This window comes from Apostichopus japonicus, chromosome 14, assembly GCF_037975245.1.
Source record: "Apostichopus japonicus isolate 1M-3 chromosome 14, ASM3797524v1, whole genome shotgun sequence".
In the NCBI taxonomy this organism is placed as follows: Eukaryota; Metazoa; Echinodermata; class Holothuroidea; order Aspidochirotida; family Stichopodidae; genus Apostichopus; species Apostichopus japonicus.
Genome location: NC_092574.1, coordinates 13,447,950 through 13,474,109, shown reverse-complemented (window position 1 = coordinate 13,474,109; position 26,160 = coordinate 13,447,950). Strand labels below are relative to the sequence as shown.

Here is a 26,160-nt window from a genome sequence, read left to right as displayed (position 1 = left end):
AGCAGCACACACGTTCTTTGGATGTTGTGACTTCGTTGAAACGAATAAATAAGGAGCCAACATAATGCCTTTCAAATACCAGTGCTTGTGCAAGGTGAGCCAGATGCTATGCTTCAACCTAGCTCAACCTCGCATCTGAAATGGTACATACTATATAGTGGTTTGTTTATCGAGGTTTCATTTAAAAAATCGAAAATTGCCAGGCTGAGTTGAGTGTATCAGCTTGCATATACATGACACGCAATAATTATTCCATGCCCATCTTCACGGTCAAAACGTTGAACGTTCAAACCCGAGTTCAGTCACTTCAGTAAATATATGCAGGAGCGTATAATTATAACATTAGGAAACTCACAGATATGTAGATCATACATGTGATCGCACCATGACAACGTCATTATTCTGTTACTCCGTATACTCCAGCAACTGGATCCCTCCAAATATAGGGTTGCCATAGCAAATATTTTACACAAAACCCTAGACTATCATTTATGACATATCAAAACTGAGGAAATATCCACAATAGTGAACGTTCACCTACTTCCCTGCCAAATAAGACCAGTACTGAATGTAAAACAACAAAAGGAACGTAAAGTCCACCCCTTATACGCGCATATTCTTTCAAGAGAGATTGCAAATAATGTAATCTTGAGTTTCCAAAGTAGCATACTAAACAAACGTACGAATTTATTCAATGTTGACACATTTTCTTCCTCTCACCTATAGTAGCCATTCAGCCTGCTAAAATGAATCACTAGTTAACGTTGCTATTTTGTATGTTACAATTATACTCCTGCAGTTTTTTTTTTTCCAGAATGAATCACAAACATCTTGCATAACCAACATGGAACGCCAAATGAGGTCATAATTTACATGTCCATAGTTGCAATTATAGTGCACTGCTATCATCTCATATCTCAAATCATGAGGGGAAAAAGAGGTCAAAAATGTAACAAAATGACGTAAAGGTATAGATTACATATTGATATAGAACTTAACAAAGTACTTAAAGTCTACGTTTACGTCATAAACAGAATCGAACTCTGTAACCTTTCGAAAATTGTTTGAATTCTTGGAAAGTCGGACTCTTGTATTTTTTTCCCCTCAGGTTTCGAGTATCAAACCGATATACATATCTGACGATACAAGGTGGAGAGCAGACACACATTATATACGTCAACCAAAACAAACCTCTATGGTAACAGCAGAATGGCTGATTCTCGGAGAGAAGAACTGTCTTTAAAAAGCATATACCCTTAAAATCTATAGTTGCACGATTGTCGATCGTAAACTGAAATGCAATTAACAGAATGCACTTTCAAGAGGAGCTATCTTGAAATTTAGTGTACGATATGCAAAAAGCTATATGCAAGGAAAGCATGCCGATGGTTTTGAAGTGTTTTAACATATATTTCTCTTTTTCTGAACGGTCCTACTTTTTCTCTCCGCTATCATATCTCCCTGCTATTAACCGTGTTTTTTTCTCTTTATATAAGTGTCCTTCATTCTGTGACACAGATTGTTTTCCGTTTTACAAGTGCACGTTCATTCCGCAATGTTTGCTATTCCCATGAGAGGTACTGGGGAAAGAAACAGTTCATTTTGAATAATCAGGTCGTTTTTTTTTGGCTCTCCTTCCATTCGATGTATCGATCGTACAATTTGCGTCTACTGTTTAAACAATGTACGGGGTGAACTGCCGAATACCGTTCACTAGACAAGGTTGGGATAATTTGATTTAAAATGCCCATTCGTTCCAAATTCCTTCATTCGTTCCCATATGGATACACAAACAGTTTAGGTATACGGTTTTGGTACGGTTTGTAGGTGCCATTCCTATTTTCGTCTGATGTATCCATAAAAAAGATGATACATTATATTTTTTTTTGGTGATTATTAAAAGCGTAACAGAGAGCCCGTTTCGCCTACACTGGCTGTTTAGCTAACGTAACACACAAATTCGATATTTAGGCATATATATATATATATATATATATATATATATATATATATATATATATATATATATATATATATATATATATATATATATATATATATACACACACACACATATATATATATATATATATATATATATACACATATATATATATGTGTGTGTGTATATATATATATATATATATATATATATATGTGTATACATATATTTGTGTGTGTATAGAAAATGTCCGTAAACATTTCATTTCTTTTGTACTTGCAGCATGAAGTAATATGATTAATTCGTGATGTACCCTAGACGCCTTCCTCTGGGCCGTAAAGAAAACAGTACTCAAGTATGAACTCTCATTGCAAGAAAAGTGAAAAATACGTAACCCGAAGGTTTGATCCTATACCTTTTTATTATGCCTTACAATTTCATAAATCGTGTTGTCACGCAAATTAATAAATATCAGAATCGACATGAAGGAACCGGTCTTAAACATTCTTGTGCTATTGCTAACGGCGTGATATGTTCTAAGAGGTGCTAAAAGGGTAATAGTTGTGGTTCGACATCTGGTTTACCCGGAGGTACCCTCTCATGGTACTAACAAAACTATCATATCAATAGGTTTTAGGGTATTTCATGGTGAGCCAGAAAAGAAGTCCTTGAAATATCAAAGTTTTGACTGATGAGAATATGAAAACATCCTTAGGTCTATTAATATCGATAATATTAGTTTAGCAATTGTGGTGAAGGATAATAAATCATTTCTTCCCTGGTCTTAAGTTTATCTTTAATTTCACAACTGTAATATTCTGCGGAATCGAGAGTTTGTCGGGATTTATCGCGATTTGAAAAGGATCATAGATTTCAGTCACATTAAGTATGTCGTATGAATGAATTTTGTTTGAACTATAATATAGTTTCGACTACGGAGGTAAGGAAAAGTTATTTAAAAAAAAACATATCATATTCATATTTGAAAAAAAAAACTTTCAGCTTAAAGGGAGTGAAGACTCGCGCACAAAGAAACGTCTGATGCCAGTAATCTGACCTAGTTTCGATTGAGGTGTAACAGAAGTGTTAGAAATCACCATCGATCCCAGAAAATACACAACGTGCTTGATACCGTCGATAATTAGACACTAGTGTACAGTCAATACATGCAGCTACGGTCAATACCCACAGCACAGCGTACATAGCAGCGATGGACATTTCAGGTTCAGATAAAAGATAACAAGGTATCACGTTTCATTACTGTCTGCATTTTGTAGCGACAAGAAAAAAACTTCACTTGCAAGCAACGGAAAGTTAACTTTTTTCAGAGGGCGGCATGCGGTTTGAGTCGAGTCTTCAATGCCTTTAAAGTTATGTCTGTATGGTCAAACTTTTGCATGAGTACAACGAGTGGAAAGTTACCAGTAACGGTTTGATTTTGCTGTTTGATACCAATTATTTCTATACAAACTTTCTACATAAACTATCAAATAATACACATCATTTACTTATTGAAGTCTATATATGGTTACTATGAAGAAGTGAAAATGCGATGATTCGGAATATACGAGAAACGTAATGCATACAGAGCTATGAATGTATGCACGAAAATGGGTTAAAGGTCTTAGGACATCACCTAGCCAATTTGTCCCATATGTAGTACATTTTTTGTGTGTGATAATCTCATTCAAAATCTGTTGGCAATTTTTGGAAAAGCTCTTTTTTTTTCCAAGGTATACACATTTGTTTTGATAAATCTGGGAAACTCATTAAATATGTGCAAATTATGACGCTCATGAAGACTTCTTATTTAAGCCCTTAGTAAGTTAAGCCCTAATTACAAGCCCACGTGTATCATTTGAAATAAGGCGATGTCCCTCTTTTCAAAGAAAATTATAATTTAATTATGAAAAATCGCTTTAGGCCAGAAACCTGCAGTGAAAGTTGTGAAAACGATGGGATAACAAAGCAGAAAATTAGGCAAACACTCCCTGTACATCATCAATTGGCAAAATAAGCTTAATTATTGTTCAAAAATAAAACTAGAATTAAGAGAAGACTTGTAAAATGGTTATTAGAGTGAGTAGAACGATGACAGCATGTATTATTGGGTTATCAGAGTTATAAGCAGATATATATGCTATGATATATTACGCGATGATTAACTCTAATATTACGACATTTTGCATGCTGCGATGCTTCCACTAGAAACCTGCCCAAGTGCCACCCCCCCCCCCCCCCTCAGCAGAACATAGATTATGGTCATGTTAGTAGTATAAATAAACTTGAATAACAATGTATTACAAGGCGGTAAAAAGTAGCTCTCAATTTTGAAGTACTGTTCTGAGGTTTAAGCACATGCAACACTGATTGTTTTTCATACTGGCATTGATGAAATCATATAAAAATTTCCCGTCTACTGCTTCCAATCAATATATATATATATTCAGCTAGTTTTATAAAACTGTATGAAGCTTTACAAAGTCTTATTAAGAAGTCTTCATGCGATTAATTACGTTTATCGTATATACCTTTTCTATATACCTTCATCCCTGAGTTGCTTAGAACTCGTTGCGAGAGCTGTACCGTATATCACTAGGCCCATACAGGTAATTTTATCATAACAGGTATATTTACTGATTTTTTTTTCTCTTTGCATAAGAAAGTCCATCCATCGTAGTTTTATAGACTATTCTGTGAGCCTGTGTTTTCCCCCGATAGGTTGATTTTAGTCGTTCTATTAGCAATTATCTCGTTCATTGATTAACAAGTAAATTGATCTTGACAGGGCATGGGTTAAGAAACACAATAAATATCACTCAGTTATTCATGTGTTAACGTACTTTTTATCGAAAATCCAATGAAGGTTATTTTACCAAACTGATATCTCAATGTGACTTACTACGGTATATATATATAATGTCACTTTTCTTTCGAGAGGCGCTCTTCTTTTACGACTAATAAAATATACTATGGCGGATTGGCAAGGCAAGGCGCCATGAAATTTAAACTTACAACAGTTCTTAGTGTCTGCAGTTTTTACAGATTCAGTTTCTAGCAAATGGATATTAGAAATCGTTCCCTTTTGACAACATTTTGATGGATATTTCCTGTGGATGTAATCAAGCATGACAAATATAAGTACGTAAGTGTCTTCAATTGGCACAGCGATAACTCAAATCTTCTGGTGTTTATTTTCCTCCGTAAAAGGCAACCTGTTCATGTTTAATGTTACCCCTATAACATCTTCGACTTAAAATTATAAACACTGCAGAGCGGCTCCGAGTTATGTAAAATATATGACATCGAGAAGATTGCATATTTTTATCCTTCTCTTACTCTTTCTCAACTTCAATGTATCTTCCTCATTTTTCCTCCGTCTCTTTCTCTCCCTTTCGAATAATTCAGAATATACGATAGTTGATCGAAGAGGGCGATTACATTATTTATTTACTGTTGCATATAAAGATAAATTCTATACAACCCAAATGGTTCAGTAATCTTGTTCATTACAGAGTATATTACATATACTGTATATGTAACGTATCTGCGAACATAAAATCACTTCCATACATTTTGCACAACTTGGGGGGACAACATAATTTGACAGTGTCCGCATGTCTAATCAAACGCTTACTCTCCATTCGTTGTTTAATATTGCCCACAATGAGATATCTTTCGGACAGTTCAAGTTTCACTCTTAATAATAGAGTGAATTTATGCTTAGTGAACCTCATTTGTGTACACAGTCATAAACGGTTAAAATATCCTTCAATTTCAAATTTACTGAACTTCTATATTTGGCTTACTTAATAGTCTATCGATTCCAGAATCAAACAATTCTTTTTTTTTCTGTCTCTTTATGAATCTATAAATTGTTATCTTTTCTTGAAGATGTCCACATTGGTAACTCCTTCAGGGGAAATGTTGTCTGTCTTATGAAAGAGTGAGTTCATGCTAACTGATTCCCATTCGTGTAAGCATTTATCACATTTACACATATTCTTGTGTGGACTTTGTCCCCGGTGTCTATACAGCCTATAGTCAAGTATATCTAATTACATTTACAAGCGATCGAATCTCCTCATCAATACGTCTTTCTGTATGCCAACATTGAAAACTGAGGGGGAGTTAAACTCTTGGGACAGAGTGACTTCAAACTGAAAGTCATTTGTGCAGTAAGCAAGCATCAGCAATTCATAATGTCCTCAAGTGGAATTTAAGGACTATAATTCAGTAGCGTTCACAGTAAATTAAGGTGGGGGGATCCAAAATTCCCCTTCCCCCTCCCCAATGACTTAGGTAAGAGAATGAACTTTATGGTCAAGACACCAAGATCACGTGTATATTTTCGGAAGGAGTTATGACATTTGTCCCAACAGTGAGGTCAGGTAGGTTACTCGAATCTCTAATCCGGGAGGTGACGTGGATGACTTTGGTCTTCGAATCGTTAAGGAGTTAACTGTTGCAAGTGAACTATTGCTTGATGTCAGCGATACAATTGGAGAGATTGGTTATAGACATGTATCATGATCATTTTGTTTTCATGGTAATGTAAAGTTGCGTATCGTCAGCATACATAACGTGTTGAACACCCGTATGTGAATCGATAAGATGACTTAAAGGACTAGTATACAAAATGAATTCAAGTGGTCCAAGGACAGACCCTTGTGGAACCCCCCCCCCCCCCAAGGTATTAGGTAAGGAGACGAAAGAGAATCATTTACGACGATAGTTTGCTTTCGGTCTTCAAGATAGGACTCAAGCATCTTTATAGCCGATCCAGTAATACCGTAGCTACGCTGCAATCTTTCAATGACGATTTGATGGTCAATCGTGTCGAAAGCTGACGAAAAGTCAAGCAAGACGACGACAGCCTCAAACCTTCATCGATAGCAATAATGAGCATATCGTTGTAGATTTTGATGAGAGCAGTCTCAGTAGAGTAGAAACTACGATATGCCGATAGCATCATAGAGAATAGCCCACAGTCGTGTAAATAAATCGCAATTGCGCAGTAGCAATTTTCTCTAAGACCTTCCCGAGAATATATATATATATATATACATACATACATATATATATATATATGCACATATATGTATATATATATCATACTAATAATAATATAAATAATCAATATCATACTAATTGTGTTAATCATTCACATATCTATCTATCTATCTATAGTTATTGATCATGCACTCGAAATGTTCTTCTTTGTTCATGGTTTTCTTTTCTTGTGACTATTCCTCAATCAAACTCAGCTTTGGTAAGTTTCCCCTTTTTTTAAAACTTGTCAGTCTAGTTAAATTGACATTTTGCCGCAATACTATACATCTGAATAGGGTCCGTTGCTAAATATAGTTTCTTATAGCCACCAGCCATATGTAAAACTGTCAAATGTTTTCAGAATCACTTTCTATTGGCCTCATAAACAGTGAACATTGATCGATTTCGCCCAGAAAAGCCCTTGCGAAAGAGAAACTGTGGAATATCACGAACGTACCTCGGGTTGGACTCCGTAATTAATCGTTTGAAGTCCATATCAATAATTTGTCAAGAAATAAAGGCCTCCAAGTCACGACTTTGAATATATTGAACATCATGATAAGAAGAAATAACTCACATAATTTACGTCGCTGTTTTTACTTATAGAACGATTTGTTGATCTCACAGAACAACATATAATTAGATCGTTTTAAATCATTTCGTCATTTTTAATAGAACATAGCAGTCAGGGTTCTTACTTTCAGAATAAGTAATTACTCCTCACAAATGCGGGGTTTTCTTGGGGGGGGGTAGGGAGGGGTGTTGATGAAGTTATATACAGGCAACAAGTGTTCATGTACTTGAGAAAATCTAAACACTCCGTCATTTATTTACAATTCAGTCTAGAGTCATAAATGTTCTCCTTCTTTTTGGCGTATATTATGATAGCGTCAGGATTCTTCGTCTAATTGTCTTTGTATCGAAATAACGACTTTCATTCGGAGTGATATTTCTATTGTATATTTATTATGGATTTATACCATTCCATATTTATAAAAAATGTCAATAAAAAAAATCGTTAAATATTGTTGACTTTTAATAAGTGCGACTCCCACGCGAAATTATGAAACTGTTTATAGTTTGCCCGGCGGTAATTAAAAGACTCCCTGAATTAATGAACCCTCGATATTTTAAGTTTAGTATAATTATTATCGGAAACGGTTTGAATATTAAATATCAAAATTAATGCGAAAGTTTTGACATCTTCTTTATTCTTTCTTTCATTTCTTCCTCACTCCTTGTTTTTTAGGTTTGCGTGTGTTCCCATAATAGATATTTTCATGAATATCGTGTACTTTTACAATTCAGGTCATATATTTCATTCCAGTTAGTTTTAGCTTTATCACAACATAAACAGGTCATATAACATAGAAGAAGATGAGAAATCAAACTTGTGAAAGGAAGTGTACTAAAAAAACATATAGGGCTTGCCGGGCAGTTACACTCCCTGTAAAAATACACGACTTTACAATTAGAAAAGAGAACAAACAACAAACAAAACCACCCCTTGACCTTCCCTTCCCCTCCTCTCATCACCCCCCTCCCCTCCCTCCCCAGTAAGAATAAGTACAAGCAATAATTGAGTAGTAGACAAACTCCAATTATTAGTGCTAGTACATGTTGACTTAACTCGTGTGAAAACCATTTTAATATATGTCCAATCTGTCCAGCATTATTATATGTTCCATTCTTCAATTTTAGGGAGTCCATGTCTGTGGTAAATTGCATTTTGTCTCGAGAAGTTTTATTGACATTTCTCTCGGGATCACACTGTTTTAAAACAACTTGAAAATACTAACTTCAATCACTCAAAGAATTCACGCCGTGTCAGAAAGTAATGTGAAGGTGCTTTTCGAAAGTTTTCGGTTTGGCGTTAATTCCCAATACGATCACTCGATTCAATATAACGTCTGTTTTTGTGATAACATTTTGTTTCATGTAGAGACAACCTTGTCAGCATGTATTCATATATAAAGCTATTCATATATAAAGCGGGTCACGGGGGGGGGTGGGGGCGTGTTCCCCTTCCCCATACATACTATGGTGTCCCCTCCCGTGCCACCATTGTGTAAAACCAAAAACACTTCACAAGTTACAGTTGCCAACCTTAAAATTGTTGGTGTTTCTCCTTAAATATTTTGGTGCCCCTCGAAATCAGAATTGCTGATCACATGCCTGCATGTATTATTCCAACAGTGTTATGCTTTCATAGATGGCCGTTCATCTCCTTGCCTCAGGAAATCGTATTTCATTCGAGTTAGACACTTTCAAACAACTTGACTACACTTACTGTAACCTATACCGGTATGTAAGAAGTCATATACTTGAAAAGTATCATCTATAACTGTGACAAATGGTTCAAATTCTCATCTCAAATATGACCAAATATAGTACAGTCCATCTAAAGTTTCGCCCCAAAGAAAATATAAAACTTTAAAATATTCACCGACAGCAGAATGAAGCAGCGAAGGAATGCACCAACCCCGAAAAGTGTGAAAATGTTTCTTATTTATGAGTTTGATATATTCCCAGATGAGAAAGGTAAAACTTGTAACCTTCTACAATTCGTAGTCTATCTGAGAACATTCTTATACAGTACATGTGCTTGTGATGATAGGTTATAGGCTAATACCCAAATATCGATTCGAAACTGACGTATTCCAAATTTGGAATTAAAATTCTCGGTTTGCCTTTTTACCTCAGGCTTAATTCTCAAACAAACGTATTTCCTTTGATTTCTCAAGGGTTTAGGCGTAGGCTAAAATTAATTGAATAAAATAGGATATATCAGGTATTTTGCCCGGCAGCGTTCAAACTAAAAAAAAAATGGCCTGCAGAATGAAAGTCAGGCTAAATAGTAGGAGAATTTCTTCCTTGGTGGAGGTCAAATGTCATGATACATATGAATCTTACATATCAAGTATTGATCGAAAATGAGGTTATGAACTCCTTATGAAGTACTACCTTATCTCATCAAAGATCATCCCTGAAATATTTGCACCAATACTGATAGTAAAAAAAGGGTGCGAGCTTTACTCACGTCATATCACACTTGATACATGCGTATCAAGTACTGAGAATAAAAGAAGTACGTAGTGTGCTTCCCTTGAATAATCCAGTCTCACGTTAGATCACACTTGAGATATGCGTATCAAGTACTGAGAATAAAAGAAGTACCGTAGTGTGCTTCCCTTGAATATTCCAGTCTCACGTTAGATCACACTTGAGACATGCGTATCAAGTACTGAGAATAAAAGAAGGACGTAGTGTGCTTCCCTTGAATATTCCAGTCTCACGTCAGATCTCACTTGTGACATGCGTATCAAGTATTGATAGTTAAAGAGGTTATAAACTTTCTTAAACGTATAATTCAAGAAAATCTAATGAGTGCAACATGCATATCAAGTATTGATATAGGTTATATGACCTCTCTATATGTGCTAGGCATGAAAATATCAAGTATATAATAAGTACGACAAGCTTTGGAATCCCTATAAGGTTATCCATTAAGTCATTTAAGACCATACATGCCTACCAAGTATTAACGCAGTAATTTACAAGATTATCCAGTTTCACATAGCATATGTGATATATGTGTATGAAGTATAAATAAGTCTGCCACTTTAATAGACCATGTGAAATATGTGTACGAAGTATAGATAAGCCGTCTGTCACTCTATAATACTATGTGAAGTATGTGTATGAAGTATAAAAGCCGTTTGTCACTCTATAATACTAAGTGAAATATGTGTACGAAGTATAAATAAGCCGTCTGTCACTCTATTATACCATGTGAAGTATGTGTATGAAGTGTAGAAAAAGCCATCTGACACACTATTATACTATGTGAAGTATGTGTATGAAGTATAAAAGCCGTCTTACACCCGTATTATACTATGTGAAATATGTATATGAAGTATAAAAGCCGTCTGACACTCTATTATACTATGTGAAATATGTGTACGAAGTATAAATAAGCCGTCTGACACTCTATTATACTATGTGAAGTATGTGTATGAAGTGTAAAAGCCGTCTGTCACTATATTATACTATGTGAAATATGTGTACGAAGTATAAATAAGCCGTCTGTCACTCTATTATACCATGTGAAGTATGTGTATGAAGTGTAAAAAAGCCATCTGACACACTATTGTACCATGTGAAATATGTGTATGAAGTATAAAAGCCGTCTGTCACTCTATAATACTATGTGAAATATATGTATGAAGTATAAATAAGTCTGACACTATATTATACTATGTGAAATATGTGTATGAAGTATAAAAGCCGTCTGTAACTCTATTATACCATGTGAAGTATGTGTATGAAGTGTAAAAAAGCCATCTGACACACTATTGTACCATGTGAAATATGTGTATGAAGTATAAAAGCCGTCTTACACCCGTATTATGTGAAATATGAATATGAAATATAATAAGTTTGCTAACTTCATTTTTGACAAATTTACAACAAAACATTCAATATTTTATAAATGATTTCATATTTAAACAGGACTCGTTTGAAACAAAGAAAATGGAAGACCTTTTATGACATGTAACTATATTCATATACTAAATCCACTGTCGTTTCAAATAAGCTATTTATTTTGTTGCAAGTGACGTAGTCCTCTGCACGCTGCATTCTGTAAAACAATTTTTTTATTCTGCTCTTCCTACGCGCCTGACGTATACAACGTCAATGACTTGTCTTGCTTACGTTATTTGTTGCTTGGTTGTATAAAAGATAAAATATGCAGATGTAATACTACTTTCACGGGAACAGACAGCTAGTGAGAAATTCAATTCGATTTCCACACAAAATTGATTCAAGAAATTGTTTTATAATCATACTAATATGCATATATATTGACTATAATTATGCAAGTCGTGTCAAATATCAATGACGGTGTCATTCCAAGTTTAAGGTAAGATTGAAATTGCAATTTTGCTTAAAATTAAGTTCGGATATTGATGTCTCTCATTTGTAGTAGTTAAGCTCCATTATAGTAGATACTCAGGACAAAGCAGCGATAGTTTCCATGTTGTTTCTATCGTGGTGTCTAAAATAGAGTTATTTATTAAAGTATCCCCATGATATTGGTCTCATGATGTATATACATCACCAATACATGTGAAACTAACTAACTAACTAACTATTTATATGTATATATATATATATAAATATAAATATATATATATATATGTATAAAGTCTGTTTAAAGTATCTCTTTCGAGATCCGGCTTTAGGAATCACAAATGATTTCGAGTTGTTAGCATCATGATTGATCTCAAGAGTAAGGCAAAATATGTCACCAAAAACAGAACTAGTATTGTTCGATAAAGGTGACAAACGCCTACAGTGGAATTACGACCTTCCTTACCGGTTTCGAACCTCTGGACATACAATCAGCGTCCATAGCCTAGTGGTTAGGGTGTCCGCGTACAGTGCGGAAGGCCCGTGGTTCGAATCCCGGTGGAGGCTGAAAGTTTTTTCACTGTTCTTGATTTTCCAATTCATTACGATTTTCATTTATATTTATATATATATATATATACATATAAATAGTTAGTTAGTTTCACATGTATTGGTGATGTTTATACATCGTGAGACCAATATCATGGGGATACTTTAATAAATAACTCTATTTTAGACACCACGATAGAAACAACATGGAAACTATCGCTGCTTTGTCCTGAGTAATATATATATATATATATATATATATATATATATATATATAAGTATATATAAGTATATATGTAAATAAAACGATCCTGACCCTTTCAAGGTAAGAAAACAAAGGTACAGTATACGTCTAGTGTTATTCGTGCCTGTAGTTTAAAACACGTGCTGCTATACCCTCAGAAACATGGTCGGTGGCGGGGGGGGGGGACACTTCCCCACTCAATAACCAACGATCAACAATAGACGTTTCAATATTTGAACTTAGAAAATCCAATAAACTGACGGCGGTAAAAAATAAAGTGTTTTTCTTTATCTCGCAGTCTAAAGTTAGAAAAAAAAAGAACTTGAAATGTCTTGTCGGGGGTGAGAGACAGCAATTTGATGAGTCAATTCTAATCAATCAGTCAAACCGACGCGTGGGTAGACCACTTAAACGCCAACGAAAATACACAAACCGAATTAAACTGCATACTGTGAAGGGACACGGATAAATACTAAATGGAAAATTCACAACGGTTGGCGGTGGAGGAAAAAAAAAATTCGTCCGTTACAAAGAAAGACAAAATGGAAATAAAAGCACTACTCTTGGATTAACATCTTCACGTTGATATTAATTATGGCCGGACACGGTTATCGTATCAAATATAACCCAAAAATGTCAGAAGATGTTTTCTCTAATTCTGTTACGCCCTCTCTTTGGCCCTCATTGGCCCAGTGACCGATTTTATTTTTATTTTTTTTATTTATTTATATGGTGGTTCTTTTTAGAAAGAAACCGAACAGATACGACCGCAATCGATTACAAATTGCGTTCAAATGCGAGGCCATATCCCGCGGCTGAGCTATCCGTACGTACTTGCTCAGTTATCGTATATCAATGACGCATTATAAGTATGCTATGTACATGATCGGTTTACGTTATAGGGTCCTCTTGATCAAAAAATCAAAGTAATTCATGAATACGTGAGAGACTACTTATAAATAGTCAAAATATACATTATAGAATCCCATTTTGACAAGTTCATCTCTTATTTAATAATTAAAATAAAGAGTACATGACTCAACCAAGCATTCTTTTCTCAAGATTTCCGCTAGTGTTTTGATACATTCTTTTCGAATGGTCCGCCCCACTTTTACAAGATCGCAAAGATAGCCTACCACTGTCACGTAAACCCGTCTAAAACGAACAAATATAGCAGATGCCGCTGGCAATTTTCAAGCCATTACAGTAAAAAATCCGTTTAGGAAGCGTATATATATGAGATATATATATGAGATTTTCCAACTCATTACGATTTTCATTTATATATATTCATTTACTTTGTCGTTTACCTCCATTGCATTAACATAAAGTCTGTTCGAAGTATCTCTTTCGAGATCCGGCTTTAGGAATCACAAATGATTTGCGAGTTGGTTAGCATCATGTTTGATCTCTAGAGTAAGGCAAAATATGTCACCAAAAACAGAACCTAGTATTGTTCGAAACAGGTGACAAACGCCTACAGTGGAATTACGACCTTCTTTACCGGTTTCGAACCTCTGGACATACAATCAGCGTCCATAGCCTAGTGATTAGGGTGTCCGCGTACAGAGCGGGAGGCCCGGGTTCGAATCCCGGTGGAGGCTGGAAGTTTTTTCACTGTACTTGATTTTCCAACTCATTACGATTTTTATTTATATATATATATATATATATATATATATATATATATATTCAAAGAATTCTCCACGACGTACTGTGACTTCATATAATTAAATGTTGGTTTTTCATATTTTTGGCGAGACAAGTTCATTGTAATCCATTACTGTACCAGAAGTTCAGTTGCATGTCGCAGAAGCAGTCGTTGTAAACCCTTGGATACATGAACGACCGGGTTTTCTGAATACAAAATATAAGGTCCTGTATACTTCACGCTGACCGGTCTCGGCTGATAATTAAATCAAATCACTGTTGTACACACCGTGACAAATTATACACATTCCTCGATATTTTTATTTCTTCATTTGAAAAAATCAAAACGAGAAATAGAATCAGAAGAAACTGGTAAAACCGGATGAATTCAACTCAGGCGTTTTCTATTTAGTTGAATTGCAAATTTCATGAAGCATGTAACTTGTACATTTTCACCCTTGAAACTATGCAGTCCGTATGAGGTACCAAGAAGAAACTTTATCGATTAATTTTTTGATTTTTTTTTTTAACTTTGATTTCCACAGAAAGTAAAGAGGAGCACGTAATGTTGTTACACACCTTTTCAGGGAAAAAAAACGTTTTTTATCGAGCCACTATACAATTTAGTTGGAGGATCTCGTTTTGCAAAAAGGAAAATCAAATTTTCGGAAGCCAGTCGCGGGGCATCGCCTAAAACTTTTCCTTAAATATGATTAGATCTGTTTGCAATTCTGGACTATAGATCGTTGACCCATTCGAGCAGTATAACGAATAATGATTTTGGGAAGGAAATCCTCTTGAATTCCTCAGTGAATATATGCTTCGATTTTTTTCCCCTGTCTGCAGGGTTTGACATTCTCAGAACGCACTTTTCTTTGTTCTAAATGACATCTCTCTGGTTCATCCAAGTACATGGCGGTGTTGTGGAGGGGGAGCAGGTCGGTAATTTGGCACAAAAACTTTTTCTTATAGTTTTAATGAAGATATGAATGACAGTTGTAAGGTCCGAATCCTTTGGAAGGACAATGAGAGACATCCATATACGAAATATCGGATACAATGACCTAATTAATCATTCTTCCAGTGCGTTTTGTGTCCTTAATTTCATGATATCAATAGTAGTACATCAATAATATTATCATTTCTTGCAATTATTACATCACATGGGAATTATTATAATAATCTTATAATAATCCACATCGATATAGTAATTGCAGCTTTTGTAGTTTGAATCTAGTAAATGAGCCCAAAGACTTGAGAGTCATCCCTCTCTCAATATAACCACGGCTTTGTATTTTCCTCACCCCCCTCCCTCTTGTCATATCTGGGAGTTGTTGGTCAAATATTATGTATGAGACCTTCCATTCGAAATTCATAGTTTCACACAGCTGTTCACTGTCAGAATGATACGCCATTATTGTTCTTAATTTCTAAAAATAAAACCAGTTCGAAATTGAAGTCGCCAAATAAAACAATAGTGTAACACTGTTATATTTTACATGTGAATATGTATAGCTATATGATCATGTTTCTTAGCAACGTTTACATTAGAATATTTCTTAGTTCTGACTGGGTTCATTGTCGAATTTGTTTTGTAATGTGTTATAGCATGTCTACCGATAGTGAGAGCATATATACCTGAATATTTCTTTGTTCTGACGGGTTCATAGATACAGGTTTCTAGTGTAAGTGTTACAGCATATTCATTTCTTTGTTGTGACTGGGTTCATTGTCGAAGGTATTTGTAGTGTAAGTGTTACAGCATGTTTACCGATAGATAAAGCATGTATACCCGAACATATCTTTGTTCTGACGGGTTCATAGATACATATTTTTAGTTTAAGTGCTACAGCATGTTCACCTTAACAGTTATAGGAAGAGCATGTAAATATATTATTAAGGTGTATCACTTAAAACAGTAACAACATGTATCATTCTACAGGGAGAGCGGGTAATACCTGACAATTTGATTTGTCTTTAGTATTAGTGTCACAGCATTTATCATTCTAAAGAGAGAGAATGTATACCTCATATTATTTCTTTGCTCTGACGAGGTCATCGGTGCAGATGCATAAGTTATCAGTCGAAGATCTGACCTCAGCCAAAAAAAACCCCGTTATTGCGCAATTATTAGACACGAGAAGTTGAACCGGAAGTAGTTAAACTATTCTCTTCCTCTCTTCCGGCTTGCGAAGTTGCGCGAATCCAAATCGACACCACATAAGGAAATTGTCGGAAGCGTTGAAAATCTTGAAGTGTGACGCAAAACATTCCTTTTCCCCGAAAATATCCGAATTTTGACGAACTCAAGCTGCTGTGGTATACGATTGACGACGAATTAATGAACGTTACTTGCGGGAAAAATAGTGAGGTGTGTTTACCTAAATTTGAGCTGTCACTAGTTTCCGTCCAATGTTGTGGTATAAAAAGCTTCGACTGTTATGTAAGCATCCTGACAAATGCTTGACTTTTTGTCTATTTGATTACTGCACCTTATAACAACATTTCGGAGACCAAAACGTGCTTCATTGGTGAAGAGAATTTGTTCTAGTCTTCCCGTTTTTCCTGTTTAGAAGCAATTAAAACTGCCAGCCTTTGCTCTTTTTGCTGATTACTCCAGATAAGAAATAAAAAAAAAGTTTGTGTTGTGTTCTGCAAAAATTTCTCAGGAATATTGCAGGATGTCACGTTTACGATTTGGATTAACCACATCATCGGGGAAACCTTTTGTTTTGTTGGGATCAATAATCTACAAAGTAAGTTCACTTTTGAAAGAAGCCTATAGTGTTTTTCAAGTTGGATAAACATTGTCAATTTTCATATTACAGTAAACCTTGTGCATAAATCGTGTTGATTGCAAGGAGTACTGTATATTGTATTTTTTTTATATATCAATATTCAAAGTGAGCTATAACTATGTATTGCAACTCTGGCAATATGGCAGCAGTGGGCAGGACTTTTTTAGTATTACTCTGCACCCCTCCATGTGACTCCTTATGAAAGGTTTAGAAAAGCACTGTCTGTAACTTGCGACTGTTTTTGCCAATCCATTTACTATCACACTTTTGGGTGGCGGGGGGTGTTGGTGTTTAGTAGACATTTCCAATTCTTCGTATACTGGTTAAAGATTGCCCAGTACATGAAGAAAGCAATAAATATGTGATTCTCCACACAGCAAGTAACTGCATGCAGAATCTTTACTCTGTTTCTTTTTTTAGTAGGAGGGGGTGGGAAGACAGGAAATTGAGATGGATATGTTAAAACATGTGTAGTATAACTGTCAGTTTTGAACACTTTGAACACCCTTCTTCCATGGGAAATCCTCTCCATGAATGATTTGGTATCTGTTTTGAAGAAAAGTTTTTTTTTCATATCTTGTATTCTTTAAAAGATATTGTCATTTGTCAAAAGAAAAGAACAGAACGTGTTTGACAAAATATGGTTTTATCTTTGTTATAGTAATAGATACATATTAAGAAGCAGTACATTGAACTGCCTCAAGACAAGTTACCATTGGTTTTACTTGTAATGAATCGTGTTTGCAAAATTATTCCATATCGTTTGCACAACACCTTTTATGTCAGTCTTTGCTAAAGTGGTAACACCCGTTTCTTATTTAATACTCGTTTTTTTGCCATTTTCTATAGGCTATACTTGCCTACAAACTGCTAATATCATTCCTGTTCCTTTGCTTTAAAGGATATCACAATTCTATATTTCTCAAAACCTTTCTATATTCATTGTGCATATAGTCACTGCACATCTTTTCAGAGAAATTTTTAACTTCTTTTCACTTATAATAACTATACATAACCATACATAACGCGACATAAAAAAGTCTTGCCTGGTGGGTACATTCGCAACCTATTGACGCCATTTTGTTTACTTTGGTTCCACCTTGCCAAAGAGGTCGCCTTGCTTTCTTGCAAGTAGTACTGTAGAATTATGTTTGTATTCATTGTATCACTTGATTCTATGCTTTCTTGCAGTAGCACTGCAATATTACTTTTGTCAGTTTCATAAGGGTTCACATAATTATACCATTTCATTTAAAAGATTTATTTCTGTGTCCTTTTGATTTTCTGTCTTCATTAGATATACAGTACTACCTAGAACAGCCATATTACTTTTATCAGTGTCAAAGTGGCCACACGTATCTGCTAGTGTTCATGTATACAATTCTGTCCTTGGTTATCTTTTTGTCATATATTACTTACAGTTGAACAGCTGTAAACTTTTATCAGTGTCACAGTCGTCACGGAAAATATATATGCTTTCTTTCATATTTGTTATTAGTAGAACAACTATATAACATTTATCAGTACGAAAAGTGGATGCACATTATATACTCTTATGTTTTCATAATCATCAGTACAACTATACTCCTTTCACTTTACTTTAATTATCATTTTAATCATTAGTTGTACCTTGATTATGTTTATTTTTGTTATTTTGCTGAAGTGTGCTTATCTACTTATGCATTCATTACCTTAACAGAGATATTGAACATTATGGCCAAGTATTTATCATATATTACATATTATTATACTGCTGAAGACGTTCACTCATTTCTATGTTTACTTATCATATACTTTCATACCACAGTCAGCCAACCATTATTTTAAAGTTGCAAATTACCTGCACATAGGCCTATTTTAAGATCTTGATATTTTACATACAGTGTCTGTCATTTTTGTCACTGCCATTTACCAATTTGGTAACACATGTATTCTAACCTGACCATATAGATGTCTAGATCAATACATAGTCAAACTGATACAAAGTAATAAACTTCCTCACTAAATGTTATCTTCTAACTTCTAAGCATGGTTTGGCTTTCATAGCAATTGTATCAGAGATGGTGTGCCTTTCATTAAAAACTTGTGCTAACTTTCATGTACAAGTTATTATCTATCTGTTAAAGTTTTAATATGATATAGTTTTAAGTATTGGCAGAGTACTTGTTACAGATTCTGTTGTAGATTAGGATTTAGCCACAGCAGCACTGCAGTTGTGTGGAATTCTATGATTTGTATACTTCTGTATTTGCAAAAGAAAATGTTGTGCACACATCTTGCCTTGTGATTCTTTATACTTGTATAGAAGATCTCACCTATAGGTTATTTTCTGCTTCTTGGTGATGCTGGATTATACCACTAAGGTTTCATGACATATTCAGACTCGCTGCAAGGCAGTGCTAATGACTGGAATCACTAATTAGACCTGGTAATATCCCCATGTGAAGTGAGAAAGCTTTATTTGCTGTCCAGTTGGTGCTTCAGCTTATGCTAGTATAAAGATCTCACCTATAGGTCATTTTCTGCTAGTATTGAGAAAGAACACATAACTGCTCATCATTCTCACATTTGGGTAGCGCTGTGTGGTTCATATGCTTCAGTGGTGAACACCTTACATTCACTATAGGAACTCAGCTCAAAATCAAACAGTACCCAGGTCCATTGACCTATTAAGGATTGCTGCACTGCAGTTGTAATGAGTGGAGTCTGAAGAACCTTCCATTTTTTGGGGGGGGGGGCAGCATTACTTCTCATAATTTGCATGTGTGTAGTTATTGCTGGAGTGTAACATTGCATATGCTTTGAGCCTTGTTCAAAACAACTCTAGCCAGTCTCTCTTGGCCTAGTCAGAATTGCTGCTATGTAGTGGTAATGAGTGAGGTCTTTGGTGAGTGGTTTATTCTAAAACATGTTTTTTTTACCGCTGGCAGCACTTGATTGATGTCATATTAGCATATGTGGGAGAAAAATCGTTGCTATAACCCGCTTCATGTTTCTTTGTTTTCATATTACCATTCCATGTACTTAAACTTGTGGGAATATTCTCCTTGTTTGTATTAATATCATTTTTTACTTGCCATTAAAATATTCTATCAATGAATAACAATGTTGAAAAGGAATTCAAAGTTGCATATTTTTTCTTTGATTGGTGTGGGTCATTGTCCGCCTATGATTAAATAGATAAGCAACCAGGTGTTTTAAAAAATGAAATGCTCCCAATGGTGGATGGGGGGAGTGGCTAAGCATGTATACATACATAATAAACTTTACTTCAGAATTCCCATGAAATAAATTAATTAAGGCCATTGCCCGTTTAAGTTGGGATATTGTTCCCATGAGCCTCACCTAGCTATGTCACTCTTACCCACCACCCATCTCCACTTCCCACCTCTCCTCATGCCACTGCTCTCGAAGTGTATGTCAACTATGTTGAAGTTGAAGTTGATGAGATTTAAAATTGCATTTTACATTCTATCTACTCATCCCTACCTTCATCTGATGCGAAACGATGGAATGGATTGTTTACACATGCGATCAATACACGAGAGACAATGTTCAGCTGAACTACTGTGCTAACTTCAAGTCGATATTCAATATGGCCGCCAGCCAATCTGACGCAACGCATAATCTGCTTCTTTACAAACTGTGAATAGCCGTCTTAAGATGTTTGCCGTTCTTGATGGGACAAAATCTAAAAGGAATTTCACTTAATGTAATATTCGGGTCCCTTACGAGTTGTTTTCATGCTTAATCGTTTTTTAGAAGCGATTTTTAAGCATCGTGGAACTGCTATCGTATTTTCTTGGGCTAATTTGACCGTCAATGTTTACGAAATTTCAACATAACATTCCACCTATGCATTTAATATTGTTTTTGTTTTCTACGCGCAGGTGTCTTTTTTGGGCATTATGAATCATATTTGGCAATCTATGGCAATCGGAAAACTCCAACCTTACGCGACCACCGTAATTCAAACGTAATGATATGCACAATCGGTAAAAAAAATCAAAGGTCACGAGGTCAGATCTCTGGCTGTTAAGTGTAACGGCATAAACCATGCTATCATATATAGAGAGACCATGTATACCTGATTCTTTCTCCCGGTTCTGATGGGGTACATTGGCACATGTATTTAATATTAATGTAACGGCATAAATCATGCTTTATAGAGAGAGCACGTATATCTGACCCTTACTTCCGGTTCTGATGGGGTACATTGGTCCATGTCTTTAGTATTAGTGTAACGGCATGAATCACACTATAGAGAGGGCACGTATATCTGACCCTTTCTTCCGGTTCTGATGGGGTACATTGGTCCATGTCTTTAGTATTAGATTAACGGCATGAATCATGCTATAGAGAGGGCATGTATACCTGATCCTTACTTCCGGTTCTGATGGGGTACATTGGTCCATGTCTTTAGTATTAGTGTAACGGCATGAATCACACTATAGAGAGGGCACGTATATCTGACCCTTACTTCCGGTTCTGATGGGGTACATTGGTCCATGTCTTTAGTATTAGTGTAACGGCATGAATCACACTATAGAGAGGGCACGTATATCTGACCCTTACTTCCGGTTCTGACGGGGTACATTGGTACCTGTATGTTGAAGTATCTCGACATGCAGCAGGCGAGCAATACGAATCTACCGGAATCTACCCGGATGCTAACATAATCATGACAACATAAGCTACTCGTGTCGAAGCGAAAGAGAAGATTTGCACCACGTGTAGTAATAATTTGCGATCCAGTGCACTTGATTCATGACAAATATACCATTAAAATCACGGAACGCGTTTTATTGCTCAAATTATACATCCCATGTAGAGAGTGCAGATGCACTCGTTATAACGGACAAAGGCCGGTGATTGTACTTTTCTAGCATGAGTACATATGGTATATGAATTGCCTGGTCACTGAAGTGGTCAAATTTGGACAATTTAGCTGAACAAATAAAACTAGTGGCATTCCAGCATATGCAACCTATCATAGCTGTTCCCTCGTAAGGTACACATGATGTGGACGATGTAGGTCTAATTAGCTTTCTGTTGATGATATGCCTTGAAAAGAACTCGGAAGTTCCCAGTTCAAGTGCATAACACTATAACTCATTATACTAATTTCGTCCATTTACGTAGCGGAATACGCGATACACATTGAGAACACACCCCAGCCTGCTGAATTGTGTCTGAGTTAACATCTATCATACAGACACATACGCTGTTATCCAAATGACAGGATCCTCACTATAACTGCAGCACATCACTAAGACCTGTAGAACAGGGTAACTACATTTATACCAATACAAAATATACCTATATATATTGCTATCTCGAGTTCATTTCTCTCAACTTTGACCTACCACACATACTACTTTTAAGGTTTAAAAGGACTCAGTTGTAGACTCTCTCTACGTCCCAGTGACATGCATATAGTTATATAGTGATATATCAGAGTAAAAAAAGGAATAATAGTGTTGTTTTACCTGGTAAGATGATTTGCGATGATACAGTACTTGAGAAAATGGAATAAGTACCAGATGAGAGTTCCGAAGGACAATTGGTTAAAGGGAGAGTAAGATCTTATCACTGTGACCTTGTATGGTTTAAGTACATAGCTATATCACGTGATATCCAACAGCTACTAAGTGTTTCGCGTCAATTAATAAACATAATAGGACAAGAGCTTGGCTTTGTTCTCACTTATTTCAAATGTAGAGGTAAAAGCTAACGCGAGGGCAACACAAGGATATATGAGGCTGAATGGATATCTATAGGTATACAGGCATCGTTCTCATTGTTTGAATACCTAACGGTGCCCCCATCTATTACCAGGCTCTTAAGTGACTCGCCTAGACCTCCTGTCTCTCTTGAGAACGTGATTAGAGTGTATACTTCAGTACTGAGAAGCGAAAACTATATATCGTATTTTATCAGACTGTTTATAGAAGAAGAAGAAAATCGATGGCTTCTAGTTATTTCAATTGAGACAACAGTAAATAATTGAATTGAATTTTCGCTGATATCAAAATATATACCTGAAGTGCTCGCAACATAATATAGCTGCACAGTTTGCCATGAGATGGACAAAACAAATAGTAGTCCATGAATGTAGAGCCTGACAGTGATGGATAATGTAATGAAGCAATGTTTCCGCAATATCCGGAGATCATGTTTAATTCACCTCGAAACATTTCTCTTCCATACATTTTGTTACGTGATTTCATTGAAAGACACTGTTGTTTTTTACATTATAGGCAATCTATAAAAGCAACCATGCATCTTCGTATTAGACAACCTAGATATCTTTGATAACATGCTTATAAGCACTGTGCTCTACATATATATATATATATATATATATATATATATATATATATATATATAAGCAATGCAGACGAACATGCACACACACAAAATGATGCATCACGGATTTACAGTGATAAATACCTGTCGAAAGCCTCTTTGTATAAGTGTCGGTATGTATGAATGCTCGTACAATCCATGTTGAAAGTTGTCACACGACCAAGTGCCCACTTCACACGAAGTAAATCAATTGAACCATGCATATTCATAAATGACATCGTATTGTTAGGTGCTTTCAAGCATTGAGCTGTTTCTTTATTTAAACTTTCCCTAACACTCGAGATATGGTTGGTTGAATGTAACCTATACTCGACTCCTTAACAATAGGAAAAGTCGCAGAATGTGGTCTATGGATTTACTTTCCTATAATCTTCTTGTTGATTCATCCTTGAAATGTGATACATTTGGAAAGTTTGTTTAGATTTCAATGTGTCAAACTGTTGTTAGCGTCGATGGGTAAATGACCTAAATATTATAAAGCAAACATATGTTCAGCTCAATTGCTATGATAAAATAATTCACACACAACCTACTCTAGCAATATGCCTTCACACAATATTATCATATTTTTAAAAAACAACAAAGAAAAATTATTAAAATTCATTATCTTTCATAATATACAAAACTAAATGTAGATGTAGATATGAAGGACAATATATGCAGGCATATTCTTTGTTACGCAATCAACTGCAGCTACACTGGAATATCCCTTTCAAACAATCATAGATTAACAACCGTAGCTTCTGGTTTAATTGGTGACACATTTTTCATCAGCATCCTCTAATAAGTATGGAAAGAGAAGAGACGCATTTAGAAACATGATTCTAACATTGATATATATACGGCAAGGTAAAATAAAGTCAGTTATCAAAATGCCAAAACTAATAACATTGCCCATGCAAAGTAAACCGTTAAAATTTTTGGGGAGAAAAGAGAAAAAAAATCCATTATATGTTTGAGAAAGATATAGGCTTCGTTAACCAGTGTAACCGCGATATATATTCCTCGCAGAACTATAAAGCGACCTTTGATGTATACTAATTTCTCAACACAAGAGAATAGCTTCGTATGGCTTGTATTGTGCTCTAATTTATTGTGCAACAAATCGTATAGGAAGGGTACTTTCGCAAATATAGTGGCCAAGGCAAGCACAAATGGTAGTGACTACAGACTGGCATTAATAACGCCATTGGTATATGTCAAGATCAAAAATGAAAACAATTCATCAGAATTGCACACAGTCCGGTAGTTTTCATATTTCGAGTCTCTAACTTGATATAAATCTATTAGCGTATTAGTCGCTAAGCCAGGTTGCCAATGCAATCACGCCAACTGAGTCTCCAGCAACCCCCTCCCACACCCCTCCCCCACCATTTACACCATTCAATCTTTTTTTTGCTGGTGATAAGTAACCTCGGAAGACCATGTCCTCTATGGAAGCTGTTGAACAGAATTTAGTTTTTGCTTCTTGCAAATCTAAACAAAATCTGTCGCCTACGCAAGTCCATAAATCTCGGTATACTGCCCAATTTTTTTTTTATAAGCGCATGTAACAGCTTGAACTCTTAAAAAAAAAGTTAATAAACAACCACCAGCCAAGATGGAAGTTATCGCTTAACCTTAAGGTATTGCTTTAACTGGCCTTCCGTCAGGTGTCAAACTCAATCATTAGTGCATCAGTTTGTGGCCCACGCATGAGCGAATACAAGAAAGTGTGATTACTGTTGGCGAAATGTAAGAACTTTAGGTTAGCTTTTGTTTACAACAAACTCTCTCTGGTTTATCCACAAAATCACTGTGCAAGAATAATTTTAATTATTTTCCATCACAATAAAATGGTTGTTCCCATTGCGCGCAGTGGCGACTGAAATTACTTGGAGTTAATGAAAAAAAAAAAAAACTTCTCATAAATTTAGTCGTTGATATTTAAGATTTAAGGTCTTTTCATAAATCCTAATAATAAATGGGAAATACGGCATACACAGTATTCTCGTTTGTTTGGCGAACTTCGATTAGCATTATCTTTTGGGGTCGCCAGTCAGAAGCCACAGTATATTTGCATCCCAGGAACCTGGGAAGACGGGTCGCCTTTGTGGTGTTTAAGGTCAAAGACAATGTTCTCCAGTTTATAAAGAGTCGAAGAATTCATCGAACTAATTAACGCTAGTATTGAAATAACATTCCTTTACACCATATAGGTTATGTACCCTCTGTTATAAGCTGCGGGTATTGTAATGGAAATGAAAGACCTAACTTGAACAATTATTGACTAAATAACACAGCAGTAAAGATGCTTAGATGCGAAATGGTGTTATTATTGACATCAATTTATCTACTATTTTGTGTAAAACAATCTTCAAAGTTGACAGTATACAACTTTGAATGCGTCGTATGTTATCAAATGTGAGCTACTTGGAAGCACATTAGAGGAAAGGGGAGAGGATACGTAAGAGGGGAGGCACGCCTCCCCCCCCCCCCCATTCCTCCCACGTACTTCCGGTGACTACCGTCCCTGTATCAAAACATTTACAAATACATAATATTACTCGTGTGTAGGTACACTTATGTATCTCATTTCTTTATATTATATTCACCCAAATGGAGATTTTTATCGTCCCCCTGCCACCTGCCCCACCCCTTCT

The 26,160-nt window shown here is 35.6% G+C and overlaps 2 protein-coding genes across 7 annotated transcripts in view; one reads left to right on the top strand and one right to left on the bottom strand.

Annotated features, from left to right (window-relative positions):
* LOC139979493 (protein FAM114A2-like) overlaps window positions 1–21,003 on the top strand; it is a 314,900-nt gene extending 293,897 nt beyond the window's left edge. Inside the window, exon 13 of the mRNA XM_071990343.1 lies at window positions 20,991–21,003. The gene's annotated coding sequence lies outside the window, so the exon portion shown is untranslated. The remainder of the gene's footprint in view (window positions 1–20,990) is intronic.
* Window positions 1–26,160, bottom strand: part of LOC139979494 (somatostatin receptor type 5-like) — a 93,175-nt gene that overhangs the window by 53,724 nt on the left and 13,291 nt on the right. Inside the window, exon 1 of one of the 6 annotated variants that reach the window (XR_011797182.1) lies at window positions 23,603–23,734. The exons of 2 other annotated variants lie outside the window; for them this stretch is intronic. The gene's annotated coding sequence lies outside the window, so the exon portion shown is untranslated. Of the gene's footprint in view, window positions 1–22,638; window positions 23,184–23,602; window positions 23,735–26,160 lie in introns of those variants that run through there. 3 more of the 6 variants (XR_011797180.1, XM_071990348.1, XM_071990345.1) reach the window with 3 other exon arrangements.